The sequence below is a fragment of the Mercenaria mercenaria genome, unplaced genomic scaffold (genome assembly GCF_021730395.1).
Source record: "Mercenaria mercenaria strain notata unplaced genomic scaffold, MADL_Memer_1 contig_993, whole genome shotgun sequence".
In the NCBI taxonomy this organism is placed as follows: Eukaryota; Metazoa; Mollusca; class Bivalvia; order Venerida; family Veneridae; genus Mercenaria; species Mercenaria mercenaria.
Genome location: NW_026463913.1, coordinates 1481 through 21495, shown reverse-complemented (window position 1 = coordinate 21495; position 20015 = coordinate 1481). Strand labels below are relative to the sequence as shown.

General features: G+C 36.2%; 1 long non-coding RNA gene across 1 annotated transcript; it reads right to left on the bottom strand.

Moving 5' to 3' along the window:
• Positions 1–12153: 12153 nt before the first annotated feature.
• On the bottom strand, positions 12154–16927 carry LOC128555062 (uncharacterized). Its single transcript, XR_008369778.1, has 3 exons — positions 16636–16927; positions 12887–13018; positions 12154–12265 (listed from the first exon to the last, which is right to left on the bottom strand). It is a non-coding gene; the product is annotated as an uncharacterized LOC128555062 (long non-coding RNA).
• Between the last annotated feature and the right edge of the window lie 3088 nt (positions 16928–20015).

Sequence of the window (20015 nt, the reverse complement as noted above, 5' to 3'; positions counted from 1 at the left end):
GCGGAGCCATATTTGACCCTAGGGGAATAATTTTAACAATCTTAGTAGAGGACCACTAGATGATGTCATATACAAAATATCAAAGCCCTAGGCCCTGTGGTTTTCGACAAGAGGTTTTTCAAAGCTTTTTCCCATATAAGTCTATATAAACCATGTGACCCCCGGGGCGGGGCCATATTTGACCCCAAGGAAATAATCAGAACAAATTTTGTAGAGGACCTTTAGATTTTGCTACATACGAAATATCAAAGCCCTAGGCCCTATGGTTTCGTATAAGAAGATCAGAAACCGTTTTAACTGTTCCTGGCCAATGTGACCTTGACCTTTGACCTAATGACCTCAAAATCAATTGGGATCATCTGCTGGTCATGGCCAACCTAACTATCAATTTTCCTGAAACTAGGCCCAAGCGTTCTAGAGTTATTGCCTGGAAACCATTTTACTGTTCTAGGTCACTGTGACCTTGACCTTTGAAATACTGACCTCAAAATCAATAGGGGTCATCTGCTGGTCATGACCAACCTTCCTATCAACAATTGTGATCCTAGGCCTAAGTGTTCTTGAGTTATCATCCAGAAACCGTTTTAATATTCAGGGTCACTGTGACCTTGACCTTTGACATACAGATCTCAAAATTAATAGGGGTCATCTGCTGGTGATGACCAACCTCACTATCATCTTTCATGATCCTAGGCCCAAATGTTCTTGAGTTATCATCTGGAAACCGTTTTACTATTCAGGGTCACTGTGGCCTTGACCTTTGACATTCAGATCTCAAAATCAATAGGGGTCATCTGCTGGTGATGACCAACCTCCCTATCAATTTTCATGATCCTAGGCCCAAGCGTTCTTGAGTTATCATCCGGAAACGGATTGGTCTACATTCCGACCGACCGACATCTGCAAAACAATATACCCCTCCTTCTTCGAAGGGGGGCATAAAAAGTTCAGTTTTGCAACTTTTTGTCAAAAAGTTGAAAAAAATGTTCTCCAAGGCCACAAAAACATTTAGGGTCGACCAAAATTTAGGCTAGGTCGGGATACCGGAAACAAACAATTTTTTTACGGCCTTTTTATTTAACAGAAAAACTAAACAAGTATGTGATTTTGGTATTCTCTGCTAGTAATACATGAAAATGCAATAAGGATGCCAGCCGAAATAACATAAGAAGAATACATAATCCCACAAACACAAATGACCATCCACCTCAAGAAAAATTCTAATATGCTTGTTTCTGTTAATACACACTTACGCTAAAAATGACGTCACATTAACGTGCGAGGGCTTCAATGTTATTGAAGCGAACAAGAAAGAGTGCTACTATATTTATCTGAATCTAAATAATATACAGCAAAATCGTGTTTAACCTAAATTAATACACTCAAAATCGGTTATACCGATGTATAACCTCCTTCCCTCCATTTATAACGTTAAAACACTGTTTTTCTATGCATTATTTCTTAAATAAAACAAAATCTATGATGTGATCAACTTCAACTGTTCATTCAAGCTGGGACTAACTCCACTACAGTCTTTTCTATATTCAATAACATAGTTGATGTCACCAACAGTAAAAGTCACTGTCTTTTTGTTGTACATCCACATTCACCCAAGAATTACTTGTTCTTTCATATAAAGTAGTCAGGTTATCCAGATACATTTGTGACACAGACTTTTTTATTTTGTCTCTATCATAATCATAACAGTTGTTTTTATCTGACTTTTGCAATGACCTGAAATACACAGTGACACATTGGAGGTATGGTACCACAGATATTGGATATTCTGCATCTTCAAAACCAAAAAAAACTTTTCCTACTTGACTAGTGCTTTCAAGAAAATTTGTCATAATTTGCATTGCTGCTGGCACATGACTGGCCAGCCAAGGAAAACTGTCAATGTCTTCATATTCACTCATTTCATCTAACACTTCCAACAAACAAGCTCCTATTTTATTTGGGTCAGAATTTGTACATTTATAATGATGGCGTACCATCATTATTTTCATCATATAGGAAGTATAGACTTTCTGGTTAGGCATTACTTCACGCATATAGCAACCCAATTTTTCACCATCCTCATGACCATTCACAAGAAATTTAAGGATCCTGTACACCTTAATGTGACCTTTGGCCAAAATATTTTTCATAAATCGTTGCTCTGTCTCAGTAAATGTGACACCAAGGCCGCCATCTCCAATAAGTAAGTAACTTCCTGTATGCAAGACCTCTGTGCGGAATTCCGTAAGCTTACATGTTGCTTTTACAGCCTGTTCAAGCTTGTCCCCAGTTACTTTAATTGCCGGAACAAAGTCTACTTGTATATCTCTTTTTTCATCTGACCTACACTTGTAAATAAAAAGTAGTTTCCCAGCCGGACCTTTTGCATCATAATGTTTATCAAAATATAGTTTTCTTTTCCCATCAGCTGATGTATATTGTAAAAGATCTGTATATTTATTAGTTACATACGATAATCCTGTAAATGTTATGAAGCATACTTTTAGAGTTGTAGTTCCAGGGATGTGAATACCCCCATCATCTTTGCTGCAATAAAGTGCATTATCACTGCAGTAAAGAGGAAATATGAAGTCAAATTCATCTGGAAAGCCATTCTTTGTACATTCATAAAAACTTCCCACTTTGATAATTTCGCTCCGAGATGTTGTATGTTCTCTATTTTTCAAAATTTCAACAAGACCTTCATCTAAATTCTGCTGTAACTTCTGTTCTTCAAAATAGTCCAGTATCCAATCAGCAATTTTCTTCACAAGAGTTTCAATTCCAGCCTGAATAAATTCAACTTCCTCTTCTTCTATTTTGAACACACATTCTCTTTCATATACATCATTCAGGTATAATTCCAGAGTATCCACTTGTTTATCTAAATATAACTCAGTTTCCTTCGACGCAGTTTTTCTCTCTTTCACACAATAAACACCCATCTGAAAGCTTTGTCATTTTCTTTTTTAAAGTCTTTGAATAAAATTATTTTGAGGCTTCCACTTTGAAATCCTCTTAGACTTGTTGTTTTTCTATCATTCAAACCCTACCACAAGTATTCTGTCTAAACTGAGATTCCAAATTTAATCACTTTTATATACAAACATAACTGGTTTAAACACAAAGATAGAGAGGTACTTTTATTTCCTTCTTGAGGAGAGCAGAATATGATAACAAATGGTTTTAGGTAGACATACGTGAGCATATAATAAATTATGAAGTTCATATTTTGGTAAACTGTACCCAGGCAAAAGACTTACAATCAACATGTTTGATATTGCAGTCAAAGTTTATCAATATTTTTGCAGCAAGACGATTCATGAAAAATCAGTTTTTCTTTTTTATCAACCTTCTTTAACAAGCAGTTGTGTTAAAACCTGTTTTTATGTTTTACAAAGACCCAAATTTTATCTTTCTAGATAATGTCGCTCAACCTTTCTTTGTCTGACAAGTAGTTGTTCAATGCAGATCAACTTTTCAGGCTGATAATGTTCTTTTAAATCTGCACAGTGTATGTTCCCTATTTTTCAAAATTTCACAAAGGCCTTCATCTAAATTCTCCTGTTATTTCTGTTCTTCAAAATAGTCCAGTATCCAATCAGCAATTTTCTTCACAAGAGTTTCTATTCCAGCCTGAATAAATTCAACTTCCTCTTTCTCTATCTTGAAGACACACTCCCTTTCATATACATCATTCAGGTACAATTCTACTTGTTTATCTAAATATAACTCAGTTTTCTTCGTGACAGTTTTTTTCTCTTTCACACAATTAACACCCATTTGTAAACTTTGTCATTTTCGTTTTAAAAATTATTTCAATGCTTTTCCTTTGGTTATCTACACAGACTGGCATTGGGCTTTGTTTTTTTTTCTCACCAGTTTTTAAACACATACTGTGAAATCATTTAAATTCGCTGGCATGAAATTTCGCGCAAACGTGAAAAAGGACTGTTTCGCGCGGGCTTTAATTCGCGCATTTTCAATTTTAGAATTAAAAAAATAAAATAAAAAATATAATAGCGCAGTCTTAAATTCGCGCATCGGTCCTAGCGCGAAATACGCGAAAATTCGCCCTACGCGAATAAAAACGATTTCACAGTAAGTTACTTGTACTGATTATATCCAGTCACAACTGGTTTAGATAAGACCTGTATCAATAATGACAAAAAACTACAGTGAAAGGTGGACTCAAATAGAAATTCTGGAATGTTTTCAATATGCTATATTTATACTTTAAACAGGATGTGTTTGTAAAGCATGCATTTCCCCATGACGGCATCCCACGCTTTGCCCTTTGACCAGCAGACCCCCAAAACAACAGGGGTTATCTACTGACCACAGACCATCATCCTATGAAGTATGATACTTGTCTACAGTTTTTGATTGGATACAGTTTTCAGTTTGAAGGTCACTGTGGCCTTAACCTTGGATCAATTGACCGCAAAAACAACGGGTCATCTGCTGACCACAATCTTTTATGTTTGACAAATGTAGGCCAAAGCTTTCTCCAGTTATAGATCAGAAACCAATTTTAGTCTCAAGGTCACTGCGACTTTGACCTTTGACCCCAAAAACAACAGGGATCATTCTATTGGCCACAAGCAATCATCCTATGAAGTTTGATGCCTGTAGGCCAAAGTTTTCTTCAGTTTACAAAATTTATATTTAGTAAAAGGTACAAGTTCTATTTATTTTTTTATATTATATAAGAAATAATATTCATCATATTTCAATTTTACTTCACCTCAACACATTCTCAAACAGCACAATTATTTTGAGATTATCTGCAAATATAATGAGTTGTCTGCTATTCCCTCACATGCTTGTCATAATTCATACAAGACTTCTGTTCTGTTTGTTTTGGGCTTAACGTTATTTTTCAACAGTATTTCAGTCATGTAACAGCGGGCAGTAACATAACCAGTGTTCATGGATTCTGTACCAGTACAAACCTGTTCTCCACAAGTAATGACAACTTCCACACATGAGTCAGAGGTGGAGGACAAATGATTTCAGGCACAATGTCTTTATCAAATCATCACGGAGAACATATGGCCCGCCCAAGGATCAAACTCACGACCCATGATCCGTAGATTGGCTCTCTCCCTATTGAGCTAAAAGTCTATCTTCCTCCTTGACAGAGAGCAGAACATATTCACAAAATGTTTATACAGATAATACAATGAGCAAATACATTTCAATATTTACTTTCACTGTGTGTTTCGTATAGAAAGATAAAAAGGCATTTATTTTCATATAAACAAAATCTGTGCAATAACAGTAACGGTGGCCCTCACCTTGATGCCAAGACATTTGCAAAACGAGAGTACCATAGTGGCCCTAAACCGCTAACCTGACGTTGATTCTTTGACCTTGAACATACTGAACCTATGACATACTGAATCATGAATGGTAACAACTGTGCTAAGTAAAACAAAAATAAATAGATGACCTGGTCAAGTGCCTGCATTTGAGTACCTTACAAGGATGCTACTGACCAAGTTTAATGAAAATAGACTAAGGAGTTCAAGAGAAAAAGTTATCTAAAGATAATTCTATTTTTAGCTCTAGTGTCCGCTAAGAGGGGCCAAGTGTCCTCATTGCAAAAATTTAACAGATGACTTTACAGGAATATTACATACCAAGTTCGATGAAGATCCATTGCATGTTTTAAGAGAAAAGAAGTCTAAGGTATTTCTATTTTTAGCTCTAGCTGCCCAAAAGAGTATAGGTGCCCTAGTTTAAACAAAATGAAGAGGACCTTATAACAATGCCATACATCAAGTTTGACGAAGACCTATCAAGCAGTTCCTGACAGGGATTTTTTTCCTTCTTTATAAAGTACCCCTTAAAGGACCTTTTCCCAATTGAAAAATGCAATCTTTTTTCCCAATTATCATCCAAAAATTCCCCAAATGACCAAATTAAGTTTGCATTTTGATGATTGCAGAAGGAAAACTTAGTTACATTGACATTCACCATGATTTAACCATTCAAACAGTTTCTTTGATGATATTTACATGGAATTAAAGGAAGAAGTATTCTAAATGATGTTATTAATTAACTATAAAAATTCCCAATCTGAGTAAAAACCCCGCTAATTTTCCCAATTTATCCGGTACCGGACCTTTTCCCAAAAGGGCAAAAACAAGAGCTGTCTGATGACAGTGCGCTTGACTATTCGAAGAATTGATTGAAGAATGGGGTCAAAATATTTCTATAGATTTTCCGACAAAAGAAAACAAGAGCTGTCTGATGACAGCGCGCTCGACTATTCGAAGAATTGATTGAAGAATGGGGTCAAAATATTTCCACGGATATTCAGACAAAAGAAATAAATAGATTAGACAAACAATGTTCATGTATTACTTTGATTTCGATAAGTCTTGCACCAAATGGCAATATATGAGCCAATTTCAAAGTCCAAAAAGGGCCATAATTCAGTCAAAATAGTTATGTACTCTTGCCTACAGATGTAAATCATAATGATAAGCAAGTGTTCAAAGTTTAAAAGCCATATGTCAAATAGTTTTGACAAAAATGGACTTGTATGAAAACAGAACCAATTTCAAAGTCCAAAAAGGGCCATAATTCAGCCAAAATAGATGACAGAGTTAATATGTTCTCTTTCCTACAGATAGAGACTATTATACTAAACAAGTGATAAAAGTTTCAAAGCCATATGTCAAACACTTTACAAAAAATATGAACTGGTACGAAAAACTTAACCAAGATTTCTAAGTCAAAAGGGGCCATAATTCAGCCAAAATCCTTGATGGAGTTATGTACTCTCGCCTATAACTGGACATGGTGATGGTAAACATGTGTTGAAAGTTTCAAAGCTTTATCTCAAAAGACTTTGTCAAAATATGAACTGGTACGAAATATTAACCCAGATTTCTTAGTCAAAAAGGGCCATAATTCATCCAAAATCCTTGATGGAGTTATGTGCTCTTGCCTATAACTGGACATGGTGATGGTAAACAAGTGTTGAAAGTTTCAAAGCTTTATCTCAAAAGACTTTGTCAAAATATGAACTGGTACGAAATATTAACCCAGATTTCTAAGTCAAAAGGGGCCATAATTCAGCCAAAATCCTTGATGGAGTTATGTGCTCTTGTCTATAACTGGACATGGTGATGGTAAACAAGTGTTGAAAGTTTCAAAGCTTTATGTTAAAAGACTTTGTCAAAATATGAACTGGTACGAAAAACTTAACCATGATTTCTAAGTCAAAAGGGGCCATAATTCAGCCAAAATCCTTGATGGAGTTATGTGCTCTTGCCTATAACTGGCCATGATGATGGTAAACAAGTGTTGAAAGTTTCAAAGCTTTATCTCAAAAGACTTTGTCAAAATGTGGACTGGTACGAAAAACTTAACCAAGGTGTGACGCCGACGCCGACACCGACGCCGACGCCGTGGTGAGTAGGATAGCTCTACTTATTCTTCGAATAGTCGAGCTTAAAATGGATTAAACAAAAAAATGTTCCTGTATTTGTGGATTTTAATTAGTCTTGCACTAAATGGCAATGTGTGACCATGATGGCAAATATGTTAAGTTATATGTTAGGCAAAATATGGACTTGTATGAAAAATTTAACAAATTTCTAAGTCCAAAAATGGCCATAATTCAATAAAATAGTTGACAGAGTTATGTACTCTTGCCTACAGATGGAAATCATGTTGATAAACTAGTGTTAAAAGTTTCAAAGCCACAGTTCAAATAGTTTTGACAAAACGCTGACTTGTAAGAAAAACTGAACAAATTTCAAAGTCCAAAAAGGGCCATAATTCAGCCAAAATAGTTGTCAAAGTTATGTACTCTTGCCTACAGATGGAAATCATAATGATAAACAAGTGTTTAAAGTTTAAAAGCCATATGTCAAAATAGTCTTGATAAAACATGGACATATACAAAACAAAACCAATTTCCAAATTCAAAAAGGGCCATAATTCAGCCAAAGAAGATGACAGAGTTATGTAATCTTGCCTATTGGTAGAGACTATTATACTGAACAAGTTATAAAAGTTTCAAAGCTATATGTCAAACACTTTACACAAAATATAAACTGGTATGAAAAACTTAACCAAGATTTCTAAGTCAAAAGGGGCCATAATTCAGCCAAAACGCTTGATGGGGTTATGTACTCTTGTCTACAACTGGACATGGTGATGGTAAACAAGCGTTGAAAGTTTCAAAGCTTTATCTCAAAAGACTTTGTCAAAATGTTGACTGGTACGAAAAACTTAACCAAGATTTCTAAGTCAAAAAGGGGCCATAATTCAATCAAAATGCTTGATGGAGTTATGTACTCTTGCCTACAACTGGACATGGTGATGGTAAACAAGCGTTGAAAGTTTCAAAGCTTTATCTCAAAAGACTTTGTCAAAATGTAGACTGGTACGAAAAACTTAACCAAGATTTCTAAGTCAAAAAGGGGCCATAATTCAACCAAAATGCTTGATGGAGTTATGTATTCTTGCCTACAACTGGACATGGTGATGGTAAACAAGTGTTGAAAATTTCAAAGCTTTATCTCAAAAGACTTTGTCAAAATATGAACTGGTACGAAAAACTTAACCAAGATTTCCAAGTCAAAAGGGGCCATAATTCAGTCAAAATGCTTGACAGAGTTATGTACTCTTGCCCATAACTGGACAGTCATGGCGATGGTAAACAAGTGTTGAAAGTTTCAAAGCTTTATCTCAAAAGACTTTGTCAAAATGTGGACTGGTACGAAAAACTTAACCAGGGTGTGACGCCGACGCCGTGGTGAGTAGGATAGCTCTGCTTATTCTTCGAATAGCCGAGCTAAAAATCACTGCCTGAGACATCATTTAAAGTAGGGATGGGAACGAATACTGAAATCAATATTCGAATATTCGGTTTGCCATATTCGAATATATTCGAATATTCGGCATGTTTTAATGGAATTTTTAAATCTTTATTAATTGATTGGCATATACACAATATATTCCGCTGTTTAAAACGTGAATCATCGTACGTAATAAGACCTAAAAATGTTTTTTTCGAGTAACCCGACCATACCTAGTTAGACCCGCCGATCCTAGTGTTTTATTTCACGATTCTGTGATTATAATCATGAACATATTTAACTAATTCAGATTTTTAGAAGAAACGTTCAAATCGATGAAAATTTAGACCGTCGCAACGTTATCTAAAAATAGCAGGTCGTCCAATTCAAGCACGTGTCGCGCTGTTGTATTACCGCCGCCATTTTGAAAATTTTCTATCGGCGAGTAAAAAGCCGACAAACTTAACGAAGGCAGACTAAACCTCCTTCAACATGATCATATATTATTTCTTGATTTTATTATAAACTACTTCAGACTTGATTTCAAATACGGCCGATTGCCCGGGCGCTGTGGATGAAAACCGTTTCAGTGGACGGTATGAAATGTTAAACAAAATTTTGCAAAAAGATCGCCAATATCTACCAGTTTGGTGTTGTTTTTGAAAAAAAAAAATCTAAAATTTGTTACATAAAACAAGCGCCAATATAAAAGGAACAAACGATAAAAAGATATCACATTTACGCCCTGTGCAAACTGTTAATCCGTAACGATGACCCCTCGCTGTCAATTATGCATTGCAGTTTTCTTGTTAATTGGACCATTTTTGACATGTATCACATTTACACCTATTGCAAACTGTTAATCCGTAACGGTAGCCCCTGCCAATTATGCATAGCCTTTTTCTTGTTAATTGGACATCTTTTGATATACGATAAACAAACACGACAGAACAAACGGTTTTATTCTGAAATATTCCAAATAAACTATACTTAATATACACTAATTTCCGAATATTCGAATTTGATTTTCATATTCGAATATTCGGCCGATTTTCGAATATTCGAATATCCGAATATTCGTTCCCATCCCTAATTTAAAGATATCAAAGTGGCCAAGTGCCTATATTTTAACTAACTTGAGAGAAGCCTTTATAATATAATGATACTACAGAACAGATTTTCTTAAGATCAATCAAGTCATGAAAAGAAGTTATTGAAACTTTTTTCTATTTTTAGCTTCTGAATCAGCGGTCCCTCAAAGAAGTCAAGCAGAACCTTTTGAACAACTTTGAGCAATGACCTTGCCAGGATGCTACAGACTACGTTTGGTGTAATTCTGACCATTAGTATCAGAGGAGAAAATATTTATGGACCATCCACCTATACAAATAACTCACCTTGAACCTTCAGTTCATATCAAGTGTGCTAAAAACATAAACAAAATGGCATTGGTCCAAAATATCTTTCAAACTTATAAGAAGAACATTAAAGGTCCATTACTAAGGGAAAGTGAGTTGGCAATTTTTTTCATAGCCAGTGCATAGACTTCTGCAAGACACTAAATAATGAAGATTGGCAGGTCAAAATTTACAGAAGGTCTTTGGAACTCAAAGAAATGTATGTATATTATGTTGAAATTTCAATGAATCGACAGAATGACCCCCTAGGTCTTTTTAACTTTCTTCATACTTCATAGAAAAATAATTGTACATATACTGCGATTTATTTCGAATTTCTACATACCAACTTTCATTTTCCAATAAAATGAAATAGTTTCTGTGCTTTTTAAAAGAAATTAAAATGTTCACTTTCCTTAGTATTGGACCTTTAAATTATAGCTAAAACTACCTTTTCTGACAGTAAGTATCAAAACTGAATCCACACGGCAATTTGATTATTTCTTTGACTTAAGAAGATTGAAAATAAATATCAGGAAGTGTACTTCTACTAAAGGTGAATTACAAGTTAACATAGGCAGATCATTTAGATGTTTTATTTAGATATTGAAATGATCAACATTCTGACATTTATTTTGATTTCCAGATACTCAAGGAAAGCAAACCACTTTTATGGCAAGCTAATGTAAATCCCATATCAGAAGCCTGGTGGGGCTTCCTGAAAATTCTGCTGGGCTACTAATTTTTTTCACAGCTTGCTTAAAACTCAATGTCCAATAATCTAGTCTTCATGGAGGCCAATTCGAAGCATGAATTTTGACAGCTGTCAATAATCCCTTTATTTGCCGACTGATACACGTCAGAGCTATAACTTAGCACCTATCTGCAGACTAGGCAAACAATTATCTGTTGTATTCGTGTCTGGAAGCAAATGTTTATAAGTGCACACAAGATTATGTGTGTGTGTTTGTTCGGGTTAAACGTCTTTTTCAGTCATATAAACGATGGTGTCTACTTGTAGCGCTGAGCACAATGCCCAACTTTATAGTGCTGCCTCCCTGGAATATCATGCCGTAGACACCTGATACCCCACCCAGTCAAATTATACTAACACCGGGCTGACCAGTCCTAGCACTATCCTCTTAATGCTGAGCACCAAGCTAGGAAGCTACTAGTACCATTTTTTACGTCTTTGGTATGACACGGCCGAGGATCGAACCCCCGACCTCTCGCACTCGAAGCGGACGCTCTACCACTAGGCTACCGAGGCGGTATACACACAAGATTAAAGACTGTTCAATAGCATTAAACTTGCTGAACCAAAGTCTTCTATATTATCAACTGACTATGTTAAAAGGTGATAAAATTTACACATGATAACTTATGTTATTACATTAGCCGGGTGCTAGGACTTTTTAGCCTGTCAATGCAGCTGACTGAAAGGGCTTGGAGATTTACAACCTGTCCCTGCAAACACATGTCCAACTTCCTTGGGCAACTATAGACAGTGTTTTTTTTTCCTTCATAATAGAGGCCGTTAATAGACCCCTTCCCCTCAGAAAATTTTTAAATCATGCAGTTTTCCCCAAAAATTGACTTTACATCAGGTTTTTTTTATTCCTCTTTGCCCAAATACTGAGCTATTTTTTCCCCAAATCACAGGCCTGGGCCCCTTCCCCTCTTGGTAAAAAAACCCTGAATAGATCTCAAGTTAATGTTCACAATTACAAGTCCTCAATTCTAGAAATTGTGCATTATGAGGGTTATCCCAGGAAATTGCGAACTTTTTTTTATCATTTCGAAAATAAGCGACACATCAAATAATTATTTTAACTGATGTTGAAATTAAATATCTGTCATATTATTTGAGTATTTTTCAAATAATGGATTTTCTGGGACAATCTCGTATCTAGACTAGAGACAATGTATATGATATATAATAACTAAGTTTACCTACCTGCCCAGCAAGGTAAGTCCTCAGCTCTGGTGATTGAGCATTATCTAGAATAGAGCCAGGTAAAGCTATGGACAATGTGTATGGACGACCTGAAACAATAAAATTACCTATGATACATTCTAGACATCACAAACTACAGAAAGTTTCAACAATGGGTTATCTCCAATTTTCAAAACATCTGGTGAACATCTGGTGAAGATGATTTTTTTCTTAATTACCTAAAGGAACTGAAATACATATAAATTTAAATCACAGTTTAAAATTTGATAACTTCTCAAAATTTTGCAAAACAGTTGAATGAAAAGGCCTTCCTGTATATTTTATCATGAAAACTGTTGAACCATAGCGAACAAACAAACCAATTAATATCTAGCCAATGGAATGCTCTCTACTTCAGTCCAATTTAAAGGGGCATGCCCTAAGGCTCTTTATTAAGTGCAGATGCAAATTTTTTTTCAAAACTACTCAAAATCTCATTCTCACATACCAGAGGTCTACCATGGTTGAACCTCTAACGCATTTTGTTTGGTTATCGGTACATTACAGGTAAAAAGTTTCCGTTTCATGACCATTTTAGCAAACCAATTAAAAATTGGCTGTGAAAATAATGGTCCTTCCTGACATTGACACCAGATTAGGAGGTATATCGTTATTTTATGAGGTAAATTTCTAAACATACAATTAGCGGAATAAATCATTTCAGTTTCTACCTAATCTTTCTTGCACTTCCTCTTCTTCTTCTTTCACTTTCATGGCTTCTTCTTCTTTCTTCTCAATCTGCCGTTTCTTTGCCAACTGTTTCAATAACTTTTCCTCTTTCCATTTTCGCTTTGCTGCTTTGCCTAAATAATTCATAATATAACTTAAATAAAAACTCAGGTAATAGATATAGTGTGAGTTAAACTGAAAGCTTAACCATTAACTAGCACCTAAGGTAATATATACAGAAAAATATTGAGTTTTTTTTCACTTTATTTTAAGTAAACAGAGATTGAAAATTGTTATATTATACAAAATAAAGATCAGGTTTGTCAATACTAATGTTGCCTAAAAATAATATATGACCAGTGTCATGGAAAAAACACTTGGTCAATCAAGCCCGTGGCCATATACAACACATTTTTGTTCAAATGATCTGACATGTAATTTTTGTTACAGTTTGTTTTGGGTTTAATACTGTTTTTCAACAGTATTTCAGTTATGTAACAGCAGGCAGTTGACCTAACCAGGATTCCTAGATTACTAACTGACCTCCAAAAGTAACTGCAAACTTTTATAAGCATAAATTACTAAATTAAAATAATGAATATTATGTATGTATGGTAATTTTTATGCATATAAAAGCATAAATGGAATTACAGAAATGCTCACAATTACTTTATACTAGCCTGAATGGTCTGGATGAAGGGGTGGCAAATTCAGTTGTACGTATTGCCCAAGCTGTCCCAAAGTCTTTACAGACAAGTGAAATTTGACCAGAATTTACTATATAACTATCATACGGACAAGTACAAATAGCAATTGACAAAAACAGACAAGTAAAGTCAAAATCAGATTTCGCCACCCCTGAGATGCAGCATGTAACAGAACATATGTGTGAGCATGCACCTTACAGCCCCACGAATATTCCCATTCTGTTTACAGATAATAAGAGACAGTGCGGTAGTGTATTTTCAAAGTCGGTTAAAATTGTCAAAAAATTGCAGTGTGCAGAAAACAATAAAATGTCATTTTCAAAGAGTTTGAAAAGTAAACAAACATTCTACACATATTTTAAACCAATAGAAAATGATCTCCCAAACATTGTTCGTCTTCTGGCTCTAGGGACCTTCAAAGGTCCACTATAGATAGGCATTGTGAATCATTGCTAAGGGTGATCCTTTATGGAGAACCAGTGGCAGAGTACAACCCAAAACCACCCACTCATCCGTGGGTAATACATTTATTTGTTAGTTTTGGGTTTAACGCCGTTTTTCAACAGTATTTCAGTCATGTAATGGCGGGCAGTTAACCTAACCAGTGTTCCTGGATTCTGTACCAGTACAAACCTGTTCTCTGCAAGTAACTGCCAACTTCCCCACATGAGTTATCAGAAGTGGAGGATGAATGATTTCAGACACAATGTCCTTTATCAAATCGTCACAGAGAACATAAGCCCCGCCCGAGGATCGAACTCATGATCCTGCAATCCGTAGACCAACGCTCTCCCTACTGAGCTAAGCAGGAGGGCTGGGTAATACCTTGACTGCTGAATTTCAAATTAACTTTTAACAAACCTACAGGTGTCACTCGCAATAAATGTTATAAAACTGATTTCTGGGTTTTTCTCATTTACAGAAATTTTCAGGAGTAAAACTACTTGAGTCAAGTTCAGATTTTACCATTTTACTCATTCACACAAATTAATATCAGCAGATACTCATTGGCCTAAAAAGTATCTGGCCATGATTTCATGGAAAAACTAAGTAATTGCTTAGCTAAGTTTGTTATTTTAAATGCTTGTTTTGTCATTTTTTTGTTTTCCATGATGACTTGTTCATCTTTATCAGAACCGTATATGACTATTTCATATACCAAAACATTAAAAGTCTGAATTTTACAGAAAACAAAGTATAAAAATAAAACTAGAAATGTGTCCATGGGACACAGATGCCCCCACTACATGACATTAAAATGACATTTTTTTCCCAGGTCAGGGGGCAGAACTCCTACAATACTGAATGAATCCAGATGCAAAACCCCAGGTGCACAACTGCACATGCTGACCAACATTCCTGTAAACTTTGGTGATTCTAGGTCAAATATTTTTGGAGCTACGTGCGACACAACATTAAAATGACCAATTTTTTACTAAGTCAGGGGCCATAACTCCTACATGACTGGATGAATCCGGACGCGAAACCCCAGGTGCAAAACTACACATGCTGACCAACATGCCTGTAAAGTTTTGTGACTCTAGGTCATATACTTTTGCAGCTAGGCATGACACAACATTAAAATGACCAATTTTTACAAAGTCAGGGGCCATAACTTCTACATGACTGAATGAATGCGGACCCGAAACCCCAGGTGCACAACTACACATGCTGACCAACATTCCTGTAAACTTTGGTGATTCTAGGTTAAATACTTTTGGAGCTATGCACGACACAACATTAAAACGACCAATTTTTTAGTAAGTCAGGGGCCATAACTCCTACATGACTGGATGAATCCGGACGTGAAACCCCAGGTGCACAACTACACATGCTGACCAACATTCCTGTAAACTTTGGTGATTCTAGGTTAAATACTTTTGGAGCTATGCACGACACAACATTAAAACGACCAATTTTTTAGTAAGTCAGGGGCCATAACTCCTACATGACTGGATGAATCCGGACGTGAAACCCTAGGTGCACAACTACACATGCTGACCAACATGCCTGTAAAGTTTTGTGACTCTAGGTCATATACTTTTGGAGCTAGGCACGACACAACATTAAAATGACCAATTTTTACAAAGTCAGGGGCCATAACTTCAACATGACTAAATGAATCCGGACGTGAAACCCCAGGTGCACAACTACACATGCTGACAACATTCCTGTAAACTTTGGTGATTCTAGGTCAAATACTTTTGGAGCTATGCGCGACACAACATTAAAATGACCAATTTTTTACTAAGTCAGGGGCCATAACTCCTACAGGACTGGATGAATCTGGACGCGAAACCCCAGGTGCACAACTACACATGCTGACCAACATGCCTGTAAAGTTTTGTGACTCTAGGTCATATACTTTTGGAGCTAGGCACGACACAACATTAAAATGACCAATTTTTACAAAGTCAGGGGCCATAACTTCTACATGACTGAATGAATCCGGACGCGAAACCCCAGGTGCACAACTACACATGCTGACCAACATTCCTGTAAAGTTTTGTGACTCTACGCCAAATACTTTCAGAGCTACGCGCGACACAACATTTTCGGAAGGACGGACGGACGGACAGACGGACGGAAGGACAAGAGCAAATCTATATCCCCCCCCCCCCCAAAGTGGGGGCATAAAAAATATGTTAGCATATAACGGGTACTTAAATTTGTTATATTGTGCTTAAATAAAAAAATGATATTTGCCTGATTGAAATAAGTACTGCAGACAAATACATGTACTACTAAACATAGTATAATTTAGCTATATATACATTGTTATAGAAAAAATAAACATTAAATAACAATAACTTAAGCAACAGCATGACTTTAAAATTACAGACTTAAATAAGTAATTACTTTAAGTTCTTTTCGTGAAATTGGGGCCTGGAGCCCTGCAAATGACTTAAGACACATTCATCCTTCATTTTAGTCATAAGCCTCACATTAGGATCAAACTCACAACCTCGCAACCCATACATGTAGATCTACATTCTCTTTATGCGGACGAATGAAAAAACGAAATAGAATAAAACTGTACTTACGCTCTTCTTTCCACTTCTTTAGTTCTTTGGGCTGAAAGTAAGAAAATGTTGAGTATGACTAGAAGATGCTTTTGTAGAAAAGCGCATGTCTTCTCCCCCAATGCATAGTCATATAGGCAGGAAGTCAAAAGTCTAAGCGTCACTGATGGCTGGCTGCAATAGGAATCATCTATTTGGCATAACCAATCATTCCACAAAGTTTCAACATTCTTGGCTAAGTGGTTCTTAAGTTATGAATTGGAAACTGTTTTCCATGTTCAGGCCCCTGTGATCTTGACCTTTGATCGGGTGACCCCAAAATCAGTAGGGGTCATCTACTCTGTAACTTTTATCACCCTATGAAATTTGAAGGTTCTAGGTCAAATGGTTCTCAAGTTATTGACTGGAAATGGATTTCCATGTTCTGTTTGTTGCAACCTTGACCTTTTATAGAGTGACCCCAAAAACGACAGGGGTCATCTCCTCTGTAAGTCTTATCACCCTATGAAGTTTCAACATTCTGGGTCAAATGGTTCTCAAGTAACTAAACGGAAATGAATTTCCATGTTCTGTTTGCTGCGACCTTGACCTTTCATAGAGTGACCCCAAATTCAATAGGGGTCATTAACTCTGCATGTTCAATCATCCTATGAAGTTTCAAAATTCTGGGTCAAGAAGTTCTCAAGTTACTGACTGGAAATGTTTTTCCATGTTCAGGCCCCTGTGACCTTGAACTTTAACAGAATGACCCCAAAATCAATAGGGGTCATCTACTCTGCATGACCAATTACCCTATGAATTTTCAACACTCTGGGTCAAGTGGTTCTCAAGTTATTGATCGGAAATGGTTTTCCATGATCAGGCCCGTGACCTTTAACGGAGTGACCCCAAAATCAATAGGGGTCATCTACTCTGCATGATCAATCAACCTATGAATTTTCAACATTCTGGGTCGGGTGATTCTCAAGTTATTGATCGGAAATGGTTTTCCATGTTCAGGCCCCTGTGACCTTGACCTTTCATGGAGTGACTCCAAAAACAACAGGGGTCGTCTACTCCATAAGCTCTGCAACCCTAAGAAGTTTGAAGGTTCTAGGTCAAATGGTTCTCCAGTTATTGATAGGAAATGAAGTGTGATGTACGGACGGACGGACAGGGCAAAAACAATATGTCTCCTCCAGAGGGGGTGAGACATAAATACATGTTACATAGATGTTTTGGTTGTAAATTGACAAAAGGTACAATGTTTATTAGCCTTTGCTGCAACAAGACATTGTCACTTACATAGATGTATGAAGTGACCTAGGCTACAAAACTTGGTAATTTTTTTTGTGAAACAAACTTTACAGGTAGCTGATTCATTGTGCAACAAATGTGATGACCAGCTGGTTCTAACACTCACTGTTGGTTCTAACATTCACTTATCATAGCAAGCTGGGAGCCGCAGTTAAAGAAGTAGAGAGATTATGTAAATGAAGTGGGATTTTTGATAATTGAAAAATTTCTTGCTTTTCTGTTGGCAGCAGTGAAGACCAAGTGCTATCATTTTCGCGGGTCAAGCCAATGCAGGGGGCATTTTTTGAACAGGTCAAATACGAGTTGTTTTTTTTCAATTTTAGCGGGTCAAAATCTGCAGCGCCACATTTCTTTGCATTGTACTGAATTAATTCAACTGATATATTTTCGAACAAAATGTTTACTTTTCAGTATCACATTTAGAGGAAGTGAGTTCGAATATAGGAAAAGGCTAATTTATATGTCAAATGGGCAATATTGTTGTCATCACATAGAGTGTATTAGTTACAGAAAGCACATTTTATTATAGTTAAATAACAGCTTTCAACTCTATCCAGTTGAATAGCTGTATTAAACTACATCCAGGCCATACCTCGGGGAGGTCTTATCACCGAGAAGGGAACATACAACGTGTAGCATGATATTCAAAACATGATGTAAGCTTAGAATAATGACATATTTATTACTCACACTATTATCATTACATTCATTGCTTTGTTGCATATATCTTTACATATATATCATTCGATGACAACAATATTACACATAGACATAAATTCCTATATTCGAAATCACTTCCTGTTCTCTCGATGTGATACTGAAAAGTAAACAATTTGTTCGAAAATATACCATTGGAATTAATTCAGTACAATGCAATTCAAGATGGACATATAAAACTGTCTTAAGTTTAGGGCCGTAGGAATAGCCACCTGCAGGCTATTTCACTATTCTTACGGGAGAGCCGTATGAATAGCCTGTGAGGCTATTCTTACGGGACCATAGGAATAGCCACTTCCTACTAAATATCTGATTCTATACTTATCTGTAAACAAAATATTGTGTGAATACATACCAAAGAGCATTTTCATCGTCTCGAATAGATAACTGATTTTTCAGTCAATGAAACAAATGAGATCGTGTTTGTATACAAATCCGTTTGCCTTCTTTGAAGGCAATGAAAATTCCCCCGCCCGAGGGCTGCGGACCCCTTCCCCCAAAGTAGAGTGAGGGCCCTGTAATAACATTAAAAAAGCACCATTATCATTATAAACAAACGATCTGAAAGTAATCTTATTTCAAAGCGTTATTTATTTATTTTTATGGCTCTTTGGGTTAGACACTCACTTCCATAATTTGTTTTTGTTTGATTTAACGTCGCACCGACACATGATAGGTCATATGGCGACTTTCCAGCTTTAATGGTGGAGGAAGACCCCAGGTGCCCCTCCGTGCATTATTTCATCAGGAGCTGGCACCTGGGTAGAACCTACGACCTTCCGTAAGCCAGCTGGATGGCTTCCTCACATGAAGAATTCAATGCCCCGAGTGAGGCTCGAACCCACATCGATGAGGGGCAAGTGATTTGAAGTCAGCGACCTTAACCACCCGGCCACGGAGGCCCCACACTTCCATAATCAGGTCTAGGAAAGTGGAGTATTTACAGATTATCTGTAAATTTACAGATAATCTATAAATTTACAGACTTTTCAATCTGTAAATTTACAGATCAAGTGTTTGAAAACTACTAAAATTATATTTAGACACAAAATCGCAGCTTGAAATTAATTGATTTACTTATGGTATGTATAAATAAAGGTCAATTGTAACTTTAAGTTATATCTGTTGACTCTGATTTTTCTTAAAATTCCAAAAAATCAGTCAACAAAAATGGCTGAAACCCACAAATGACCTTAATTGATGCATGCTGTTAATAAACCAATTAATTCCAAGCTGCGGTTTTGGGGATAAATGTAATTTCATCAGTTTTCAAACACTTGATCTGTAAATTTACAGACTGAAAAATCTGTAAATTTATAGATTATCTGTAAATTTACAGATAATCTGTAAATACTCCACTTTCCTAGACCTGATAATTTACTTTTAAA